Source organism: Amia ocellicauda, chromosome 12 (assembly GCF_036373705.1).
Source record: "Amia ocellicauda isolate fAmiCal2 chromosome 12, fAmiCal2.hap1, whole genome shotgun sequence".
NCBI lineage: Eukaryota > Metazoa > Chordata > Actinopteri > Amiiformes > Amiidae > Amia > Amia ocellicauda.
The window spans coordinates 30,483,657-30,503,314 of NC_089861.1; positions in this window are offsets into that span (position 1 = coordinate 30,483,657).

The following is a 19,658-nucleotide window of genomic DNA, read 5'->3' on the forward strand; positions in this document are numbered from 1 at the left end:
TCCCTCTCCACAAGAAAGCTACCCTCGACCCCAACTCTCCTCAGAACTGCAGCCATGTCTAACTAATACCCTCAAGCATGCTGTCCACCGTCAGCTCTTTCTTTCCCATCACTCACTTCTTGACCCTCCGCAATCCGACTTCGGCTCTCCTGGCTGTCACTGACTCCCTCAGCTGTGCTCGGGCGGCCTCCCTCTCCTCAGTCCTCATCCTCCTTGACCTCTCCGCAGCATCTGACACCGTCGATCACTTCATCCTCCTCTCCTGCCTCGCTGACCTTGGCATTTCTGAGACTGCTCTCACCTGGTTGTCCTCCTACCTCAGCGACCAGACCTGACATGGTGAGGTTCCTCATCCACCCCCCAACCTCTCCTCACAGGCGTACCCCAACGCTCCTGTTCTTTCTCTACACTCGCTCCCTGGGCCCCCTCATCACATCCCATGGTTTCTCCTACCACTTCTATGCAGATGACGCCCAGATCTTCCTGTCCTTTCCCTCCTCTGACCCTCTCATCCCCTCTCACATCTCTTCCTGTTTGTGATATGCCCAGTGCATAATTTGTAAATCAGAAGGTGCAAAGCATATATGAGAGCGGAGGGGTGACGAGGCAGGCGCAGGACCCGGAACGTGTACAGAACAGTGTTGAAAACAATGTGACAACTGGGGGGGATCAGTGCAGAATGTGAGAGCATGGTGGGGGTTGGAGGCACGGTAAAAAAAAAATTGCGGGGGGGTGATTTGACACTCAAAAACTTTGAGAGCAGGGTTTCCACGTTAGGTACCGGATCGGTGCAAATAGGTACTGGAACACAGACATTCAAAACCTGAGAGGTCCCGGATCCTGTTCCGGCAGGATCCGAGACAAATTAAGCACTGGATATGCCATTTTACTGGCCATAAGATGTATTCTGAATTTGAAGTGTAGTCCAAATGTAAATTAAAGGTTCCAAAGCTTTACGATGATAGTTTAGGCGAGTTCTGTGCTCTAAATTCTGAGCCTTTACAGTTTTTCCCAATTGTTTACACACATTTGCTGAATCTTTGGCTCATTTTCCCAAAACTCAAAACACAAAACCAAAAACACAAAATATAAAACTCTACAAATCTCTAGCAAAAGCAGACACTGCATTCAAAACTGTTTTATCTCTTTCCAAAATGTTTTTTTGCATCAAAATGACACACACACACGTCATAAGAATAGATCTGTCTACCAACCAACAACACACTGATGTGCTCAACACAAAACACTACTATGAATATCCCATCAGTAGGTTTATTCCATTTGCATTTTCATTGTTACACTGTAGCCAGTTGTAAAAGATTGCCACAGTGACAAACACACACAAATGCAATAAAGTAACAAAAACATGTCATTTATTTCCAAAATGCAGTATTTTTGAACACTCGTTTTGTATGTAACACTTTCCATACCAAACAGGAGGAAAAACATTCAGTAAGGTAAAGGGTTTTGTGTACAAATAAAAAATGAAAGTGTCTCACTCTTTCAAAACTCTAAACACAAAAAGACATGCAAAATGTAAAACTTAAGAAATTAGGTTGCATCCTGCCTATTTTAGTCTGGCCACAGCATCTCATCTACATCACAAGCGATGTTCTCCCTGGCTAAACAGCAGGGAAATAATCTTCCGGAGTGACGGATCCAGTTCCAATCTGGTGTTGCCAATTGGTGTATAGAGCTTGGCATTGTGATTGGCATTGCTTTCCAAAGGGAGTACAGAGATTTTAATTTTGAATGTTGTGCCTAATATAGAGAACGGTGTGTAGTGTTTTGAAAAAAGTGTGATATAGAATTGGAAACTGAGTGTAAAGCAGTTGTGCTTAGGTGCTTGGTTTAGGAATTTGGTACATGAGTTTCAGGTTTTGTGGACTGCGTTTCAAGTTCCAATTTTAGTGTGTAAACAATTGGGAAAAACTGTAATTCCAGGCATGGCCATATGCAGGGTTTAAAAAATACCAAGGTCCAAAAACTAAGTTTGCTAGCAGGGTTGGCAGGCAAAGAATATTGATTTCCCTGATTGACATATGTGCATTTTAAGATGTTGGATAATAATAGCTTTAAAACCATGTCAGTGTGCAGTAGCATAAATGATCTGTCAAGCAGTAATACATGAGAATCAGGTTTAATGTTGCAATGAATGATCCACACAACAGTATGGAAATACAGCAGAGGCTAATCTATATGAATGTTCATTGTTGACAATACACCTTCTGTTTGTGGCTTATTTTTAAACTGGGCTGCATCAAATTCATGTAGAAATGGGTCTCTTTGACTGACAGCTCGATCACCTCTCATCTCAGCCTGGTCTACTCCAGTATTGCTCTGCTTGTGTGGGCTCTCTGAGTCTTTTCCTTTTGTGTCTCCTGTGCTTTTTCTGTATCTCTCTGCTCTCCATCACCTTCTCCCTGTTTCTCATCTCTTCTGGTCTCCCTGCCTTCAACATTACAGTCTTTCTGTTGATTTCTCTCTGTCCTCTTCCCTCTGTATTCACTGCCTGTCCCTATCTTTGTGACTCCTCACTTGTCTCCTGCCAAAGTGTAGTAAAAATGATAATAATAATAATAAATAATAATAATTTGAACCTACAGGCTTCACTATAATTACCAAAGAACACATTTCTCTGTAGTAATTAGCCTACATTGTTTGAATGAGATCAGGTCAGTTTTTGTTTGTGTTAAACAGCATAGTAACATAATGCTAATCATATTTTTGGCACAGTGGGTAGTACCTGCTCTTCCTCTCTCGTCTCCATCATCTTCTCTTTTTCTTTGTCTCTCAGTCTCATCTCGTTGTTCCCTGTTGCTTCCCTTCCCAAAGCTGAGCTTTAATTGATATTGTCTTTTCATTTTCGTCTGTGTCAGTAAAGAAAGTAAACACAGGGTAAATTGTGAAAAAGCATATCATAACATCAGTCCGTCATTGGATGGATGGAGTTCATGTTAGCTGGTAGCTGTTTACTCATGATGTACGGTCTCTGTTTAATGAAGCACGACCGCGCACTGGAGCTATTTGTCAGATGATGTCTGACTGTGTGGGGATGAATCATGGCAATGAACTACAAGCAGACAACTAGTAAACTTCTCTAGTTACCTCATACCGCTTCGGCGGATTAAGGTGCCTGCCCTGCCCGGTTTGATGACATAGTCGATACTCATATAAAGAAATCTCTATGGGTCTGAGTCCAGCACAGTGGAGCGCAAAGCCCACCCCCCAGCCAATTTCATTGGTCAACTCAAGCAAGCACTCACTTGAGAAGGTCGGTTATCTTTGAGTTGTACGATCTTTGCGGCACCAAAGAGTTATTATTAGGCAATTATTTTATGACTTTTAAATACCGAGGTCCAGACCTCTGTGTCTTCAATGGTGGATACGGCCTTGATTCCAGGGCTAGTTGGACTTTTTTTTTCCCAGATAGAAAAATTGTACTCGACACCACAGAGTAGTGTAATGGGTCTCCGTCCAGCTGTGCTCCAGCCCAGTTCTCTCCCCTCTGGCTCCAGCCCTACAGTGTATGGTGGTAGTGGTAGAGGGTGCTACAGGTTTACAAAACACCTTTACATTAAGGATCTGCAATTCCACAAATGTCCTGATTTTTGGAATTGACTTTCATTAGATCGGTTGAAACGATTGAAAAATCTTTCTTGATAGAGATCCAAAATAACAGAATGATAAAGAGCAAAGTAAACTCTTCAATACAGCAATACAAAATGCAACCAAAAATAATTATTTTTAATTCTTGGCAGATGCCCTTATCCAGGGTGACTTACAACATAAGTGCAAACAAAGTGCAAAAATACAGTGAAGTACAAGGCATCAATCATTACAAATTCAATTTAGTTAAAACCGCAATTCAAAATAATACATTTTACAAATTCCAATTTACAATTTTTACAAGTACAGTAAGTGAGGTCCTACATCCTGGACGGTGAAAGCTAAGTGCTGTCAAGATGTAGGGTCACAGTCAAGGGCTACAGGAAAGGGAGCAAGGAGGAAAACAATCAAGAACACGAGAAGCATAATAAAAACTGTGAAGTGCTATCTAGCAGGGATAGAGGACTAATATTACAATTACTGTCGGAAAAGATGCGTCTTGAGTAAGCGCCGGAATGAGGTCAAGGACTCTGCTGTTTTGACTTTGGTGGGCAGGTCGTTCCACCATTTAGGGGCCAGGGATGAGAAGGAGCGGCTCTGGAGGAAGGAGAGTGGAGAGGAGGCAGAGTTAGCCTTCTGGCACTGGAGGAGCGCAGTGGTCTGGAGGGGATGTATGCAGAGACGAGTGACTGAAGGTAGCTTGGTCCAGTGTGGTCGAGACGGCGGTAGGTGAGGGTCAAAGTCTTGAACAGAATGCGTGCCGCTATCGGGAGCCAGTGGAGGGAGCGGAGCAGTGGAGTAGCGTGTGCGAATCGTGGCAGAGAGAATACCAGATGAGCCGCAGAGTTCTGGATGAGCTGGAGTGGGCGGGTAGTAGATGCAGGCAGGCCGGCCAGGAGGGAGTTGCAGTAGTCCAGGCGGGAGAGGACCAGTGACTGGATGAGTAGCTGAGTCGAGTAGTCGGTGAGGAAGGGACGGATCCATCGTACGTTGCTCAGGAAGAATCTACAGGTGCGTGTCAGCGTGGTGATGTGCTGGGTGTAGGAGAGCGCAGGATCGAGGGTGACTCCTAGATTTTTAGCAGAAGAAGGAGGAGAGAGTGTGGTGGATTCCAAGGGGATCGAGATGGGGAGGTCAGCAGAAGGTGAGGAAGAGTGGGGGGAAAAAGAGGAGATCCGATATGGAGAGGTTGAGCTTGAGGTGGTGCGAGTGCATCCAGGCGGAAATAGCAGACAAACAGGAAGAGATGCGAGAAGGGATGAGAGGGTCAGAAGAGGGAAAAGACAGGAAGATCTGGGCATCATCAGCGTAGAAGTGGTAGGAGAAACTGTGGGAAGCGATAAGGGGGCCCAGGGAGCGAGTGTAGAGAGAGAACAGGAGCAGGCCCAGGACGGAGCCTTGGGGTACGCCTGTGAGGAGAGGTTGGGGGGTGGATGAGGAGCCTTGCCATGTCACTTGGTAGGACCGGTCACTGAGGTAGGAGGAGAACCAGGTGAGAGCAGTCCCAGAGATCCCAAGGTCAACGAGGCAGGAGAGGAAGATGGAGTGATCAACGACGTCAAATGCTGCGGAGAGGTCAAGGAGGATGAGGACTGAGGAGAGGGAGGCCGCCCGAGCACAGCTGAGGGAGTCAGTGACTGCCAGGAGAGGCGTCTCAGTGGAGTGAGCTATGCGGAAGCTGGATTGCAGAGGATCAAGGAGCGAGTGTTGGGACAGAAAGTTCGAGAGTTGACGGTGGACCGCCCGCTCGAGAGTCTTGGAGAGGAAGGGGAGTAGGGAGACTGGGCGGTAGTTCTGAGGAGAGGTGGCATCGAGGGTTGGTTTCTTGAGCAGTGGGATGACAGCAGCTTGTTTAAATGCAGAGGGGAAACAGCCAGAGAGGAGTGAGGAGTTGAGGAGGGAGGAGATGAAGGTGAGAAGATCAGGAGCGGTTGCTTGGAAGAGACAAGAAGGGAGAGGGTCCAGGGCACACGTTGTGGGTTTGTGACGTAGGAGGAGAGCAGAAACTTCAGCATCTGAGAGAGGTGAGAATGAATAAAAGGAAGCTTGATCGGTGGGAGGTTTCAGTGTGATGGGAGATAAGGGTGGAGTATTGAAGAGCCTGCGGATGTCTGCAATCTTGGAGGAGAAGAAGGAGGCGAAATCATCAGCAGTGAGAGATGGGGGAGGAGGAGGGGGAGGGGGGGCAAGGAGGGAGGAGAAGAGTTTGCGGGGGTTGTTGACAGTGGATTCGAAGAGAGATTGGAAGTAAGACTTCTTGGCTGAGGTGAGTGAGGACGAGAATGTGGACAGTAGAGAGCGGTAGAGTTCGAGGGCAGCTGGGAGTTTGGTCCTTTTCCACTTCTGTTCAGCGGCACGCAGACTAGTTCGGGTTGCGCGGAGAACAGCAGAGAGCAAAGGCTGAGGAGGGGAGGGACGGGCAGGACGAGACGTGAGAGCACAGAGAGAGTCAAGGGAGGAGAACAAAGAGGAGGTAGCACAGTTGACAGATAGATGGGAAAAACAGTCAATGGAAGGTAAGAGAGTGAGGGCAGTGGAGGCAAGGGTGGAGGGGGAGACAGAGCGGAGATTACGGCTGAAGGTGACGGAGGGAGTGGGTGGTGGGGGGGGGAGGGAAAGGGAGAAGGAAATGAAGTGGTGGTCTGAGATGTCCATGGGTGTCACGGAGAGTGTTGAAGGGGAGCAGCCTCTAGAGAAGATGAGGTCTAGCTGGCGGCCTGCCCTGTGAGTGGGGGGAGACAGGGAGAGAGAGAAGTTAAAGGAGTGAAGGAGAGGAAGAAATCCGGCACAGTGGGAAGGGTTGGAGAGGTGGATGTTGAAGTCTCCCAGGAGGATGGTAGGTGAGGACAGCGAGGGGAGAGAGGAGAGAAGAAAGTCGAGTTCATCCAGGAAGGAGGTGAGTGGACCAGGTGGACGGTAGAGAACTAGAAGGAAGAGGTGAGAGGGAGAGGTGATTTCCACTGCATGGAATTCAAAGCTGTGGGTTGAGATAGAGGAGAGAGAGGGGGGACAGAGAAGAGGAGAGAAGTGGAGAGCAGGAGCCCTGGTCCTCCTCCCCGCCCAGTAAGACGAGGGGAGTGGGACAGGACAAAGAGAGAGGATAAGGCAGCAGGGGTGGTAGAGTTGTCTGGGGAGATCCATGTCTCGGTGAGAGCGAGGAAATCCAGAGATTGGTGGGAGGCCATGTTGGAAGCTGAGTGGCAGTTCCACAGGCCTCCAGAGAGTGGAGTAGCGGGGAGGGAGGAGAAAGGGGGGAGAGGCAGAGAGATGAGGTTGGAGGGATTAGGGAAACAATGGTGTGCAGGTGCACGACGAGAGGAAGGAGAGAGCAGGACAGGAATTGGAGAGATTGTCATGGTTGCTTGTTGTTGCTATTCAGTGTCTCCACGCAGAACAATAATGTTCATTCACATTGACGCCTTGCAACCCTTGGGCAGTGCTTCCTTTTTCAGATAACCGGAGTTGCATTCGCAACCTATTGTTATCTTTCAAGTCAGAAGCACTGCCCAAGGGGGAGGGGTTACTGTATAACCAAGCCGTTGCAAGGGAGGAGGCAGCGAGCTGATAAGCGCTAGGGGCCTCGGCAACACAACTCCAGACAGTAACATCAGGGGCCCCGTAGGGCCGCACCCGAGTCACCCAGGAGTGAGGCTCCTGGGTAGTCACGCTCTTACCGGGAACTGTCTAGAATCAGCACATACGCCCTCCGCTCACAATAGCAAGGCCAGCTGCTCTACTAGTGCAGCAAGGAGCGAGGCCGAATCTACTTGGACAATATCCGGTGTAGGCAATCAAGCAACTTGTGCAGCCTGTGTGCAACATCATGGCAGTGGACCCCTGATCCCATAGGAGCGGGGCCACAGACCGAAAGAAAAAACTGAATACATAGCTGGTTAGTCAACAGAGTAGCCGAGCTGAACGAAAATATACAATATATACATATGACTTGACAGCAAGACCTTCATGCTTTTCAGCGCACAGCACAGGAGCATCCAACTCAACTGAATAGTACAGAGTGGTGGAGCTCTATTTTGCAGACAATTAGATTTCATACAAATGAACTATATACACCACGGGGCGCAGGAGTCTGCTCATGCACCGCACGTGGGACATCATAGCGGTGGCCCCTTGCTCCACCAGCACAGCTGGAAGCAACGCCACACCAGCTTGACCATGTCGTGACAATTGAACTCTATACATCACAGGGCGCAGTAGCTGGCACTATATACACAGCGAGGCAGTGAAACTCGAGCGCCATCAGCTGGAAACAGCAGCAGTGAGCTCCATACTGCACAGGTCAGACAGAGCCACAGTCCTGCTGTTTAACACACACACACACACACACACACACACACACACACACACACAGAGCGGGGTACAGGCAAGACGCAAGCACTACCGCAACACAATGTATAATGAACAAACTATATACAGGGTGGCAATGTGCCTGTAGGCCGCATGACAGACCCTGGGAACACATCGACAGGGCTTTCCGTAAATCCAGGAGCAGCTTGCGTGGGTGCGTGGGGAAGACACGGTTCACTAGCTCCCTCAGGATGCACTTAACAGGGGCAGACTGGGAGAGGAAAGGCAGGAGCCAGAGCCCATAGGCTACCTGGGCTCAACTGCAGCCAACACCGGGTTCCCAATGGAAGGGACCGGTTCCGTAACATCCAACCTGTAGAACTGGGCAAATGTAAGCAGCAAGGCCCAAGCTGCAGCCGCACAAATGTCTGCCAAGGGGGCGCCCTGAAAAAGGGTCCAAGATGTGGCAATGCCTCAACTCGAGTGGGCCACCAGGTGATCAGGCACCAGGGTCCCTGTGGACTCGTAGGCCTTGGTAATGGTCTCCACAATCCAATGCGAGAGGCGCTGCTTTGAAAGCGTTTGGCCCTGTGTCCGCGCTCCATACGACACAAACAGTTGGTCTGAGCACCGAATGTTCTTAGTGCGTCCCAAATAGCACCTGAGGGCCCGCACAGTGCAGAGCAGGTGAAGCCCACTCTCTTGCTCTGAAGCGAAGGGAGGAGAATGAAAAGCCATCAACTCAATAGGCCTGTTGACATGGAATGGAGACAGCACTTTCGGGAGGAACGCAGGGTTAGGCTGTAGCGTGACCCTGGAGCCATCTCCCGCAAAACGGACACACGATGGGTGTACGGACAGGGCGTGTTATGAGGGGCCGTACAAGCCATTATTCATTATGGGCTTCTCACATACATTCTCCTTTCACATATGTTGCACAGGTACAGTAACAGTCCCAATTAAAGAAGACACCAGAGTAGTACACTTAGTTCTCTTATTTAAATCACATAAAAGCAGCAATTTGGAGACAGTCAAGTTCGTTCTTTTCTTGCTTTCAGATCAAGCTGTAAACGGTTGCTTGGATGCAGCTGTTGCCATTTACCAAAACATTATCAAAATATAAAACAAATGCAAAGTGTAAATAGTGAAAATAAAACTAAACTGAACAAATCAACCAAAACACAAGACAGTAAATTAAAACTGTGACACTTAATTCTAAAAGAGAACAAAAAGACAGCATTAACCCAAACCATGAAACAACCAAATCTAAATTGCAACAGAAACAATTTATAAACTGCTCCACATTTTAAAATACATTCTTAAAACAATCATACAAATATTAAAAGGTTTAAAAATATAAAAATCAAACAAAGAAAACCTACCCCAGTCATAAGCAGAATTACCTCGACTCTCCACACGCAACTTGTGCTCGTTGCAGTCGTTACCCATTCTCTGTGCTCTGGGTCTAGAAGAGCTCTCTTCAGCCTTCTGAATTAAAATGAACTCATCAGCCCACACCATTTAAAAAAAAAGACATAAACAAGACAGCTTTAAAAGTAAAAGAAACCCGTAGTTTACTCACCCCAGCTCGCTACTTTGTCTCCAAACTAACACCACAGGTTGTCTGCATGGGGTTCCTTGCCCTTTTATACAGGGGCTTCGACATCATTAACCCTTTCCCTACCGCACTGCTACACATACATAGATTTTCACTCTCACATACAGTAAATACATTCTCCTCTCACATACATACTTTTGCTCTCATACACATGCAGTCAATGTATACATGTAATATTATATATAATATATGGATGTAAGAAGAGAATATATGTATGCAAGAGCAGAATGTATGCATGTGTGAGACAGTATAGTGGAAATGGAAGGCAGGTAATTTATCGCGCTGTGATTGGCTGAGAAGCTCGTATTGGGTCATGTTCAGGTCACGGTCAGCGTGGACAGTTAAAATTAGCACAGAAATACAACTTGTACTTGAAAAACTACACTTACGGTTTTTATTTGACGCTTACAATTCAATTCGCACGATTGATCTCCATTCTCATCACACATGGCTGACCACACGGCAGCAGAGGCAGAATCTACAAAAGCTTAACGTGGTTTATGCCAAGAGTAACACTTTCCAAACTGTTACACAAAGGATTGGATGTTTAAAGTGTCGTGTTAAACCCTAGCCAGACGTAATTGTTCTTAATGTTGAACTTGCGTGTTTTACTGTACTTTAAAATGTAACCATTTATATTCAAACTTTATAATTAACTAGACTGGCACCACCCAGGCTGATAGACAAAAAAAAAAATGTAATGTTCAAACTGATATTAAAAGCAAAAGTAACTTGTTAAGCCTTGCTGTAGCGAAGTGTGAATTGTGCTTCATATTGGAAGCTTATATGTGGTTATTGGTTATTAAGTGAAGCACTTAGATCCTAGCTTTACTAATGACAAGACCCGCACCTACCAGGCCTACAAATGAAGAGGCGTTTAACTTAACACAGTCAATATCAACTTCACGTCAGTCTTGTCATTTATTAAATCTGGATATCAATGGTTACGTTTTAAGTACAGTAAACCACATTAAGCAAAATGGAGCTTGGCTACAATAAAATAGGGCTTAGAAAAGACAAGGCAGTTATGCTTTTAATGTCATTTTAAACATCCAATCTTTTGTGTAGCAGTTTGGAAAGTGTCAGTCTTGTCATTTATAGATGGGATGTACACGGCTCTGTTTTAATACAGTAAGTCACGTTGAGCGTTTTCTACAATAAGTGATATACACCTTAAGTGAATTAATATACGCAGAGCCTAAGGTCGTAATCATATTGTTTATGTTAATAAAAACATATCCATTATTTATTCATAGTAGGACGTGCCTAAGTAATGGTTATGTTTAAAGCACATTAAACTACGTTAAACTTTTTCAGACTGCCTCTGCTGCCGTGTGGTCAGCCATGTGTGATGAGGATGGAGATCGACAGCACGGTGATCATCTAGAATGTGTGGTCAGCCATGTGTGATGAGGATGGAGATCGACAGCACGGTGATCATCTAGGATGTGTGGTCAGCCATGTGTGATGAGGATGGAGATCGACAGCGCGGTGATCATCTAGGATGCCTGATCTACGCGCTGTGTTTGAGTCCATGTGAAAACAGTCAAAAAGAACTGCGAGCGTGTAGAGAGAACTGCGCATGTGTAAATGAGATTGAAGCGCAGAATTGAATTGTAAGCGTCAAATAAAAACCGTAAGTGTAGTTTTGCATGTACAAGTTGTATTTCTGTGCTAATTTTAACCGTCCACGCTGACCGTGACCTGAACATGACCCAGTACGAGCTTCACAGCGCGATAAATTACCTGCCTTCCATTTCCACTATACTCCCACACATGCATACATTCTGCTCTTGCATACATATATTCTCTTCTTACATCCATATTATATGTAATATTACATGTATACATTGACTGCATGTGCATGAGAGCAAAAGTATGAATGTGAGAGTGAAAATATATGTATGTGAAAGGAGACTGTATGTATGTGAGAAGCCCAGAATGAATAATGGCATGTATGGCCCCTCATAGCATGTACCTCGCTCACGCGTTTTTTGAGGCGATTACCAGCAAAAACGCAGTCTTAAGTGACACCAGCTTCAGCTCAGCTGAGATCAGTGGCTCAAATGGAGCTTGGTAAAGTGCGTCCAGCACTACATCAAGACGCCATGCGGGCAGTGAAGGGGTGCGAGGAGGCCGCAGACGTCAAGCTCCCTTTAAAAACTGCACAGCCAGGAAATAAGACCCAGGGGGCTCGCCATCAAACCGGACATGACATGCGGAGATGGCCGCCAGATACACTTTGAGCATGGACAGGGACTTGCCCTGGTCCAACAGCTCTTGTAGAAATTGCAATATGACCCCGATAGGGCAATTAATTGGATCTTGAATGCTCTCTTGGCACCAGGTGCTAAACATCCGCCAGCAGTAGGAATACTGTGACCTTGTAGAGGGAGCTCTCGCCAACTGAATAGTGGCTACTACCACGTCTGACAGACCCCAGGCAATCAGTCACTCCCACTCAGGGGCCAGGCCCAGAGCTGGAGGAGGCCTGGATTGGGGTGCCAAAGCATGCCCTGCACCTGGGACAACAAGTCTGCTCTCACTGGGAGCTGCCAAGGCTCTCCGTGGAGGAGGGCGATCAGGTCTGGGAAACAGAATCTGCGAGGCCACCGAGGGGCTATCAGCAGAACTGTTGCTCGTTCTCTTCTGACCTTCTCCAGGACCACCGGGAGAAGGGGGAATGGTGGGAATGCGTAAAGGGACAGCACGGCTACGTGTGGGCTAGCGTGTCGATCCCTAGGGTTCCTGAGCGGTCTTGGACTGAGAACCATAGTGGGCAGTGTGTGGACTCTGCCGAGGCAAAGAGATCCACGTCCGCTCTGCCAAACCATGGCTGCTGTATCACAGATGGGTGGAGGCGCCATTCCGAGACCGGGGGGCCTCCCTGAGAGAGGAGGTCCGCCACCGTGTTGGCCAGGCCTGAGAGGTGAACTGCTCTGATGGAGTGGAACCGTGGCTGCGCCCACAGAAGCAGACGGCGCGCTAGACAGTACTGTCTGCACGACCAGAGACCCCCTTGCCTGTTGATATAGGCGACCACCGCTGTATCCAAACCAGCACGTCTGTCCTGCAGGACTGGCAGGAAATGAGACGGTCCAAGGAGAACGGCTCGTAACTCCAGGACGTTGATATGGAGGGCCCGTGCTGACTCCGTCCACCTGCCTCGGAGTCCACGTCCATCACAGACTGCTCCCAAACCCTGCTTGGAGGCGTCTGTCGTCATAACTGCTCGGTGGTAGACTGGCCCCAGGGACACAACGAGGGTTAAATTGTGAGGGCTCCGCCACCAATGAAGCGCCTTCCAGCACGCCGGAGAAACTGTCACCCAGCGTGCTCGATCGCGGCGAGGATGCATCCTCCTCCCATGAGCTTCCGTGGGCCGTCGGGGGCCATAATATATAAGGCAATATATAAAAATGACTAGTATTTTTAAAGTGTGATATTTGTGGCCGAAACTGAAACCGAAGCACAGCGGAGCCCCGGAGCGTGGACGGAACAGAGTCGAGTTAGCTATCAATAATAATAACTACACAGACAAATAGACACAACAAGTAAACGGTGGTGACAGCACAGCCGTGAAGCAAACCAACTGAAAGCAATAGTAATTATTGTAAACAATAATAACAAGGTCTAATGCACGGAAAAGACACAGAAAGCTCACGTTCTCGGTCCAGGCGAAGTGGCAAAAGTGCCCCCCACCCCATTGGGCTTCCGACTTGAAAGATAACTGTTTAGGAAGAATACAATACATACAAATACAATCTGACAATCACCACCAGGGGGCGACCAATACTCACTTTCTTCCCAACCCGAGCAATACATTACAAGTTTAATTAATCTTACATACTAAGACCACTGTTGAATAAATGTATATAAAATTAACTATAGTAAACCACTGCACACACTTTGATAAATAAACCCAACAAGTGCAACAGAAGTCTAAAAAATTAAATAACCAAATCACTTATTCATGCAACACAGCAATTACTAAAGCAGGTTATGTTGTCTTGCCCCCCCTTGCCTCCCCCCAATTCCCATGCTTCCACAATACCAATTTACTAATGAATAGACATGTAGAAAACAGCAGCTCTCATGGTCAGACTGGATTGCACAGTGAAATGTGACTGAATTATTTGTGTTTCTGGTAATAGTGGAGGGCCTTTGCTTGACCCAGACTACACAGAGAACTGGAGCTGTGAAAGAAAATGGAGATGCACACAAATGAACGTGTTAGAGAACAAAGATGCCCAGGTCTACCTCAGAGTCAGTGGCTATGTTGCATACAACTCCTTCAGAATTAAATAGTGCTGAACGTTTCCTTTCCATAGTGTATTGACTTAATATAGAATACTTTACGGTACTCTGCACAACACCCTGCAACCTGTGGAGAAGTTTTACCAATTGATTAATGCAACTGGACACATGCAATGTGGACATATCCAAAAAACTGAGCAACACAGAGTGAGATTGGCCTGTCAGTTTAAATACTGCTTTCCCATCTCCTTATCCTTTCCCTCTTTGTCCAGGGGTGCTGATGAAGGCAGACGTACGGGGGAAACAAAATATGCCCCTCTAAAGTTGTTCCTAAAACATAGTGGGCCTAAAAGCATTCAGAAAAATTCAATGTGAATTATTAATTCCAAAAACAATTGTATCCTATTTAAAGTAAGTCGAAAGAGAAATTGTCAGTTTAATAATCAAATGAACATGTAAGAAAGAAGAAAATCAATAAATGGATTTAAACAAAAATATATGTCTTCCAACAAAGGTTTGAACTTACATAAGAAAGCATTTCAGTTCTCTTACCTGTGAGACCAAGGCACATGCTGAACAGCACTGCTTGCTTGCATTGCTTTAACTCATTAACAGCAAGATAAGTAGTCCACTGGCAGACTCAAGTCACTGTTGGTGGTCAAACAGTGTTGTGCGTAAATGTTGTCTTGTAGCTCCATATGCTTTGCTACCCTATTAGGGGTAAGGGAGTTACAGTTGCTAGTTACTATAGTTAAAGATCTTCATCAACATCGAAGTGCTGCTGTGGTTCCTTTTGCTGGTGGTTATACATTGCGTATATTAACTACAGCTGGCATCACAGTTTGATCAGTGGTTAGTGTACCTAGGTGGGCTCATGATTTTTTATTTTTCATAATAATAATAATAGGTGATGGTTTATAGCATGGGCTTTGCTAGACTCTATTTAGGGCTTCAGCCCCCCTGTATTTTCTCTCAGTCACCCTAAAAATAATACGATTATGTAGTAACGGCACGGCACGACAAAACACCGTCATCTGCCCCTTGTATTCTCTCTACAAAGGAATCCAAGAATGAAGAAGTAACTTCGCAAAACACTGTCAGCAACCCCCCGCCCCCCCGGCTATGACACCTGAAAAAAACACCATCATGCCATCAACTGGAATTGCCCTACCCTGGGTTATAGGGAAGACAGACAAGCCTTGTGTCAAGATACTTTTACAGGCGTGTACAATTTTTCTTGATTTGACTTTGTAACCTGTGTTTTAATTATAATCTTCCAGAGAGGAGTGGGGAAGAGAAAGGTTTCTTTACATGATTGTTACGGAGCAGGTAATTGTGAGGAGCATTGCTGAGGTGAAAAAGAGGACCGATGTTTTAAACTCTCTGGCTGGAATAAAGGCGGATATCATCTGTTTGCAGGAGTGCGGCATCCCGTTCCAAAAAGAATATAAAGATCTCCGGGACACTTGGACCCTAGGAGAATCCTTCTGGTCGGGGTCCAATGTGTCCCGAGGGACGGGATTGCCGTACTCCTGAGAAACCCCTTCATAGAGGTAAAAGCATTTAAGGTTATAGAGGCGGGCAGACTGGCCAGCCTCGATTTTAAATACAAGGGGGCTGTATTGAGGCTGGTCAATGTCTATGCCCCCACCAGCCAGAGAGAGAGAGTCCTCTTTCTCCCTCAGCTACGCCCGCTCCTGATCGGCACCTTACCAGTTATCATTTCAGGTGATTTCAACTGTGCTCTGAGGGATGTAGACCGGAGTAAGCCCCGCAACGATAGATCCAGCAGGGACCTCGCTGCGTTCGTGGAGGACTTTGAACTCTGCGACGCAGGTCGGGACCTGGTCCCCTTGTTCACCTGGGTGAGTTCTTCTGGCTCCTCCTTCTCCAGGATAGATCTCGTCCTCCTCAGTAAGCCACTGGAGAGGACCGCCATGTCTTCGGAGGCGGTCTTCTTTTCAGACCACAGGCTCCTGACGACAGAAGTGCTCATCCCGAGCACACGGGAGTCGGGGCCTGGGGTCTGGAAGCTCAACACCTCCCTGCTCGATGACCCTCGTGTTATTAAGACCTTTAGCAGACGCCTCGAGGAGTGGAGGACCCTGAAGGACCTTTTTGATTCTCCCATAGAGTGGTGGGAGATGGTGAAGAAAAGGACCAAGGGCTACTTCATTAATCTGGGGAAACGGAAAGCTCGTGAGAGGCGGGCAAGATATTCCCATCTAAACGCCCGCCTCCAGCGCCTGAGTCTTTTACAGCTCAGAGGCTTCGACCTAGCTGAGGAGGTGGCTCGGTTCAAACTGAGTCTCTCCGCCCTCTATCGGGAGGAGCAAGAGAAGATCAAGGTCCTTTCCAGGGTCCGCATCATGGAGGACGATGAGAAATGCAGCCGCTTCTTCTTCAAGAAAACGAAGGAGAGGCGGCCTGCAATGTCCTCCATGATCGACTCCTCGGGGCAAGAGGTGGAGGGCAGAGAGGCTGTTGGGATTTCTACAGGGAGTTGTACGATCAGAAGGTGGTGGATCAAAATCTGATCCATCACTTTCTGTCCCTGTTGGAGTCCCGCAATGAGGGGGACGAGGAGGAGGAGGAGGATCCAGAGATCACCACCACTGAACTCTCCCAGGTGATAAAGAGTCGTAACTCTGGAAGGACACCGGGTCCCGACGGGATCCCTGCTGAGTTCTATAAGATCTTTTGGGAGGTGCTTAAAGAAGATCTGGCCCAGGTCTTGGGGTCGATGTACAGAGAGGGCAGATTGGCCCCTTCTATGAGGAAGAGTATCCTCTCCCTTCTTCACAAGAAGGGAGACCAAAAAGATCTGAGGAACTGGCGGCCGGTCAGCCTCCTGTGCACCGACTACAAGATACTGGCCAAAGCACTGACGCTCCGGCTGCAGCGGCCACTCCCTCAAGTCGTGGGTCCCGACCAGGTCTGTGGTGCCCGGGGGAGATCGGCGGCCGACAACGCCATGCTGCTCAGGGATGTCGTGGCCTACTCGAACGAGAGAGGGCTTCCCCTGGTCCTAATCAGCTTGGACCAGGAGAAAGCCTTCGACAGAGTGGGCCACGAATACCTGCAGCTCGTCATGGAGAGGATGGGTCTCGCTCTTGGCCTGAGGAAATGGGTTTAGATCATCTACAGCGGTCTAAGCAGCAGGGTCCTTGTGAACCGCCACCTGACCGAACCATTTCCGGTCAGGTCGGGGGTCCGGCAGGGTTGTCCCCTGTCGGCCCTGCTGTACGTTCTCTGTCTGGAGCCGTTCATGCAGGCGATCCGCCGGGATGTCCGGGTGACAGGTTTCCATCTCCCGGGTTCCGGCGGAGAGCAACTGAAGGCCCTGGCCTACATGGACGACGTTGCCGTGGTTTGCACGGACGCTCCGTCCGTGGCCAGGGTCGAGGAACTGCTGGACGGCTTCTGCAGGGCGACGGGGGCTGCTGTCAACAAGGACAAGAGCGAGGTCTACCTCTCCAGAACATGGCCTGTCGGCCGGGGCCCGCCGACCGTGTTCCCTGTGAAGCCGTTTATCAAGGTTCTGGGGATCACGATCGACGGGACCAACACGGGCACCCGGAGCTGGGAGGAGGCCATATCGAAGGTCCAAAAGAAGATCCACGGCTGGAGCACAAGGACCTTGACGATGGCTGGTAAGGTGCTGGTCGTAAAGGCCATCCTCTTCCCGATACTCCTCTAAATAGGAATGACCTTCCCCCCAGACAAGGTCATCGCAAAATTAGTGACCCGAATCATATTCCGGTTTGTCTGGGGGAGCAAAATGGAGAGGCTGAAAAGAGTGCAGATGGTGAAGGGTACCCTGGATGGAGGCAGGGGGGTCCCGGACGTTGTGCGGCTGATAAAGGCGCAGGGGCTGGCCTATGTGGTCAAGAACATCCAGGCTGCTGGCAAGAAAGTGAGTTTCATGAACCGCTTTTATTTTGCCAGCAGCCTGAGACCATTCGGCCTCTGCGCCATTGGATAACACCAGGCCGCACTCGTGGGATCCCCCGCCGTTCTACAGGGCGCTCCGAGCCTTTGCGCTCGAAGTAGGCCTCCATAAAGTCGTGCTGGCCTCCTGGGATTATAAGACCATCTGTAGCCAGATGAGATCTACCCAGGAGACCAGCCGGATAGAAGATTTCCCTCCCGAAACCTGCCGGTTTATCTGGGCTAACGCTACGCACGTTTGCCTCACGAATACGCAGAAAGATGTCTCCAGGATGGCTGTGAGTCGGTGTCTCCCCACCCGAGTGTTCATGCACAGAAGGGGCATAGCTCCTTATGACACCTGCCCCTATAAGGGTTGCCTGGGGAAGGAGACGGAGGCTCACATCTTTAGAGAGTGCCCCTCCGCCTATAGGGTCTGGCTCCTGTTTTCTCCGTTCCTCCACAGGTTTGCCGTTCCTGCGCGGGCGACCGCCCAGCAGATCTTATACGGTCCTGCCAGGGGACTAACATCTTCCACCCTGAGGTGCTGGTGGCGTGTCGTCTGCGCAGTGAAGCAGGCCCTGTGGGAGGGACGGAATATCTGTCTATTCAATAAGCAGGAGCTGGACCCGATTGTCATCGCGCAGAGGGGCATGGTGCTAGTGAGAGACTACGTCAATCTGGAGGTCCATCAGAGGGGCAAGGAGGAAGCCTATAAGAACTGGCATATACAAGATCTGGGGGAGCTCAGGATCCCATGATGGGACCCACCTCCGGGGACGGTCAGTTCCCCCTGCTGGAGCCCGAGTCCAAGATCTTTTAACCATTTTATGGATGATTGTTTTTAAAATGACTTTTAAAATGAATCTTAATTGTTTTTAAAGATTTAGTTGTTTTTAAATCACTAATTGTTTAGGGGTTTTTTGGTTTAGTTTTGTTATATTTTTTTGTCAAATACATTGTCCGTTTTGGATTTAATTTTAAATGCATTGGACCTTTTTTGTTTGTTTTTTATTTTTACCTTTTTAATTGTTTCTTTATTTTGTCCAATGCATTTTCAGTTATTTCAATGTATTTGACTTTTATGTTGGTGAGCAGTTTTGCTTTAATCACGTTTGTTTTGTTGTTTTGTGCACGTTTATTTAAAGTTAAGTTTTTTTTTTTTTTTCTTGATTTTGTTAAATCACAAAGATTTTAATTTTTTTTAGTGATTTTAAGAATTGATTTTAAAAGTTTTTAATCATAAGTATTAAAAATTGAATTGTTTTTATATTTAATGTAAAATACTACACACAATAAAACCGTATATAATCTTCCAGGGGTCACTGTAGCCACACAGGGTACACTAATCTAAGAAACAATTAGGAAATCTGCATGAAAGCTCTGATTAATTAGAAAAGGACTAATGCCATTGCCTGGTTTTGGGGTGAGAATTATTTATATACAGTATATACTTCAATTGTAGATAGTTATTTATTAAACATGTGTGAATTCCAAGTTATATACACGATATATAGTTCTATTCTATATTCTATATATATATATAGAAATAGCTCATGGATGCTACAGTCAAAACCCCACCTGCTGAACTTTTCCCATGCACAAGCACACAGATAGCGGATCTTGGACTTGCTTGCTGTCCTGCCCTTTGCAGAATTTGTTAGGGTGAGTAGATAAATATAACATTTAATGCAAACATTTCTATTTTTATTGATTTGTTTTATTGTTTGTTATTTTGTTATATATATATTGCAAAGTCATCTCACTGCAGTATCAATCAAATTATACAAGGGGCAGGGGCTATTTGAAATATATTTACAGTACTGTATGTATAGTATGCTCTGTTTATTCACATGTAATATTAATATTTACATAACATATTTCATGGACACATTAATATGGTAATAAAAGTGCCTGAAAGAACAAAAAGTGGACATGG